Consider the following 5,208-nt stretch of genomic DNA (forward strand, 5'->3'; position numbering starts at 1 on the left):
TTAAGGTGCAGCTGTAAATAAATCCATTTTTACTGTTTTCTCTTGTCCTGTGTTTAATAGGTTTCCTGAAACAATTGCATCACCTTTTCTTTTTACCGTGCTACAAGTGCCCAGAATTGTTTCCAGTTTTACAGCCAATAAACTCACAGCACACTAGTTTGCTGTACTCATGTAAATACCAATGTTTACTGTTATTGTTTATAAGATCACACCTCCGGTTTGACTCAGGTTGGAAGGTAAAAAGTAGGATGTCGGGAGGGTGTGGGCGGGGCTACGGGAGCAGGCTGCATGGCGGGGTAGTGAGTAGCTTACTCTTCCACGTGGGAAAACAAACTTTCTTCAGGCCCGGGTTTGCCAGCAACTATAACGCCTTTTGGCAACAACCTTAATAACAAAGTAAACAGATTGCAAAGAAAAGTAAATGCCATCCGGTCCACTTCTTCACCCCGCCTCTTACTTCAGACGCTTTGGGTTTCCTCCTCTGGACTCAAAATAGAATTCTTCCTCCTCCTTCCACCTGCGTTGTTCTCTAAGGGCTCCCTGTCTGCCTTCTCCCACTCCTGGGGTCTGGGTCCTTGCTCCCGGCTTCCCCTTTAGGGTCCCACCATTCACCTTCCCAGTCCTCCTTGCTCTTGCTGCAACCACTCCCCTTCTCCTGGATAGCAGAAATCCCCTTCCACTCGAGGGTCGCCCAACGTTACTGAATCATGGGGACCCGGTCGCCGGGGGACTCGCTCTTCCCACTAGGGAGGACGGCCTTCCCACTCTCCGTGGACTTTGTTTTACCTTCCCTTCTCTCCACTCGACCGCCTCACCGCGTCCCCCTCTTCAGCGTCTCCTTCCTCTCCCCGCGCAAGTCCTCTCTTCCTCTTTTATTGAGGCTTGAAGCCCCACCTTTCCTTCTTCTGGCCCCTCCCCAGGGTTTCCTCAACCTTTCCTCCACCTGGTCGCTTCAGCCCTCCCAACTCTCCCAGTCTCTATCTCTACCTTATTACACAACCCCCCCTCTAAAAGAGTTGATGGGCATGAGACGGTCCAGGTGGCCTGCCGAGAGAAAAAGTCTGCATTAGCATGTAATAAACCTTGGCGATGTTTTATTTCAAAAGCATATGGTTGCAGTGCCATGTACCAACGTGTTATGCGAGGGTTTGTATCTTTCATAGAGGCTAACCATGTTAACGGAGCATGATCGGTGACTAACTGGAATGGAGCTCCCCAAAGGTAATACTTTAATGCTGTTATGGCCCACTTAATAGCTAATGCCTCCCTTTCAATAGCTGCATACTTTTGTTCTGCTGGTTTCAGCTTCTTACTCATATACAGTATAGGATGTTCTCCACCCTCCCACATTTGTGACAACACTGCTCCTAGCCCCACCTCAGAAGCATCAGTCTGTAGGATAAAGGGTTGGGAGAAATCAGGAGCTTTTAATACCGGGTAGCTATACAAATAATTTTTCAACTTATCAAAGGCTTTCTGTTCTACCTGACCCCAACGAACCCTCTGAGGTTGCCCCTTTTTGGTCAAATCTGTCAACGGAGCAGCCCAATGTGCAAAATGCGGGATAAACCTTCGATAATACCCAGCCAACCCAAGAAACTGCCTTACTTGCTTTTTTGTCTGTGGGACCCCCCAATCCTGTACCTTTATCACCTTTTCAGCTAAGGGTTTTATTAATCCTTGACCCACGGCATGTCCTAGATATTTCACCTGTTTACAGGCGATTGCACATTTCTTTGGATTAGCTGTCAATCCTGCTGCCCTAAGGGCCATCAATACCTTAGTTAAATGTTCTAGATGATCTTCCCAAGAGACACTAAAAATAATAATATTGTCTATATAAGCTGCCGCGCAGAACCCCAGATCTTTAAGGACCAAGTCCATCAGCCTCTGGAACGTTGCTGCCGCACCATGCAAACCAAATGGCATTCTTGTGAATTGGAACAGCCCCTTGGGAGTGGCAAAAGCTGTCTTTTCTTTATCTTCTGGACGTAGCTCAATTTGCCAGTAACCCTTTGTCAAGTCAATGGACGACAAGAGCCGGGCTTGTCCCAACCGTTCTAACAGGTTTGTGGCCCTGGGTATGGGGTAGGCATCAAACTTGGATACTCTATTAACCTGTCTAAAATCAACACAAAACCGCACTGACCCGTCCGGTTTTGGCACCATTACCGGTAAACTTCTCCAGGGGCTTGTTGAAGGTTCAATAACCCCTAGCTGAAGCATTGCCTCCACCTCCTCATTAATGGCCTGCTGGACCCTCCATGGCCAAGGTCTAATCGGCATTCTTACCACCGCTGAAGGGTCTGTGAATATTGCATGTCTTATCAAAGCGGTACACCCCGGCTTTCCTTCAAACACATCTCTAAATTTTTCTTGTAATGCTCTCACCTGCTCCTGCTGCTGTTCAGTAAGAGGGGACATGATGGGCACTTCCCCTGTTTGTTGGAATTCTTCCACTTGGGGCCCTATAAGCCATTCCTCCTCCTCCTCAGGATCATCATCCACCTCGGTCCATAAGGCTTCTCTGACTCTCCAAGCCTTTAGGAGATTAATATGAAAGATTTGTTTTTTTCGGGGGGTCTCCCCCCATGTGCACCTCATAACCTACTGGCCCCACTCTTCGTATCACCTCGAAAGGTCCCTGCCAACAGGCGAACAACTTAGCTTTTTGGGCTGGTAACAACACTAACACCCACTGTCCTACTTGAAGCTCCCTTTCCTTTACATTTCTATCATAGAGTTTCTTCTGTTCTTCTTGGGCCTTTGCTAAATTTTCTTTTGCCACCTGCCCAATCGCCTTTAATTGGTGTCGCATCTGCAAGACAAACTGGAGTTCTGACCGAGGGTTTGTCTCCTCCTTCTCCCATCCCTCCTTCACAATGTCTAAAATACCTCGAGGCTTTCGACCAAATATCAATTCAAAGGGTGAAAATCCCAACGAGGATTGGGGCACTTCTCGGAAAGCGAACAATAAAGGTTCTATCAATCGGGGCCACTGCTTCGGTTGCTCTGCTATAAATTTCTTCAGCATACTTTTCAGGGTGCAATTAAATCTCTCCACCAGGCCATTTGCCTGTGGGTGGTAAACCGAGGTCTTGAAGGGCTTGACCCCCAGCAATTTCCACATTCCCGCCAAGGTCTGACTCATAAAATTTGAGCCCTGATCCGTCAAAATCTCTCTTGGGAAACCTACCCTAGCAAAGAGCTTGACCAACTCCTGAGCAATCCTTGAGGCATGAGTGGTCCTTAGGGGTATTGCTTCAGGATAACGGGTGGCACAATCCACTATCACCAATAAATAGCGGTATCCCCCTGCCGCTTGTTCTAAGGGACCCACAATATCCAAAGAGATTCTCGAAAAAGGTTCCTCGATAATAGGTAAGGGAATTAGTTTTCCCCCTGGCGCCCCTTTCCCCTGAAACCGTTGACACTGTGGGCATGACTGGCAGAAGGCCTTTATATCCACAAAGATCCCAGGCCAATAAAATCTTTGCAACACCCTTTGCGTGGTTTTATCCATACCCAGATGACCAGCCATAGGGATCTCATGGGCTAAACGCATTACTTCCATCCTCAGAGCTTGCGGAACCACTAACTGGTCCTCAGGATCCGAGGGCCCCGTTCCCAAGGGAAGGCGATATAACAAATCTTGTCTTAACTCAAAACGAGGTTGGGGTCCCTCTCCTCCGGGTTCCTGCGCTCTGCTAAGGGCTTCACTTAACGAGGGGTCATCCTGTTGCCAAGCTGCCACCTGAGCTCTTCCCACACCCGTTATGTCTACAACTACAGCGTCGGTAGCTTTACCCGCCAAACACTCGGCGTCCTTCAGTAGCTTACGCCATCCTGGCCAATCTCTTCCTAACAAGGCCTCTCTACTCAGAGTGGGCACAACTCCCACCTTCAAGCACCTTTTCTCTCCTCCCACCTCTACCCAGGCTCCCACTGCCCGGTATTCCTTCAAATCCCCATGGATACATTTAACTTTTATACGACAGGTGTTTGGGGCCCCTACTAGGTTTCTAACTAATGTCTGATTTGACCCCGAATCCACCAGGGCTTCCATTTCTTTTCCATTCACCTTTATCATCAGAGTCTTCCCTTTGTTTAAATCTCTCCTTACCTGGGTGGCATCCCACGTGTCGCCCCACGAGCATTCCATCACCGGGCAATCCCGGCGAATATGTCCTTCCATACCACAGGTATAGCAAGTTACCGGCTTGCGTGGGCCCTCCTTGGTCAAAGATTCTCCTCCTGTCTTTTCTCCAGGGTCCGTCTTTGCAGCCGCGGATTCTTCCCTGGGTCGGGGGGGACCAGGTCCTTCCTTGACTCCCAAACGCGTGGGCCCGATGCCGCTCTTTCCTCCTCTCAGGGGAATCCCTTCAATCCCTCGCCGAGGTCGAGCAGCTTCTGATTCCTCGGCCGTAGAAAAGGCTTCCATCAAGGTAACAGCCCTCTCTAAGTCCTTGGGACGGTGACATCGAACCCAGTTCCTTGCTTGAGGAGGTAAGCTCCCTACAAACTGCTCTACCATTACCAATTCCGCCACTTCCAGAGGTGAGCGCTCTGTGGGTTTCAACCACCTGAGGGCGCTAGCTCTAATCTTTTGACCCAAGGTTCGTGGGTGTAAGCCCGGCTTCCACTTAAGTTCACGAAGCCGTAACCGGTACGTGTCCTCCGAAATATTCAAGGTTTGGAGGATAGTGACTTTAACTTTGGAATAATCCTGGGCCTCTTCTGGGGACAGTGTGTCGACGGCCTCCTGCGCCGGACCGGTGAGGCAAGGGGTGAGTATTAAGACCCACTGCTCACGAGGCCATTGGGCAGCGGCCGCTACCCTTTCAAATGTGTTTAGGAAAGCCTCTACATCGTCCTGCGGCCCCATTTTCATTAATTTTAGTGGGTTCAGGCCGACCGTCCAGGTCAAGCCTCTCTCTTCTCCATCAGCAGACCGGGGAGGCCTCCATAAACTCGACAACTGAGTTACCAACTGGGCCTGAGCACTTTGCTGGGCTGCACACATTTGCTCTAGAACCCAAGCTTGTTGAGTTGAAACATGCTGTAACATTATTTGTTGCTGCTCTGCAAACCATGCAAACAATTGCTCTTGCGTTGGCCGTGACCCCGCCCTAGGGGCGGTGCCCGCATTCTCCACCAATGTGGGCGGGGCTACGGGAGCAGGCTGCATGGCGGGGTAGTGAGTAAGCT

The sequence above is a fragment of the Sceloporus undulatus genome, chromosome 2, assembly GCF_019175285.1.
Source record: "Sceloporus undulatus isolate JIND9_A2432 ecotype Alabama chromosome 2, SceUnd_v1.1, whole genome shotgun sequence".
Lineage (NCBI taxonomy): Eukaryota > Metazoa > Chordata > Lepidosauria > Squamata > Phrynosomatidae > Sceloporus > Sceloporus undulatus.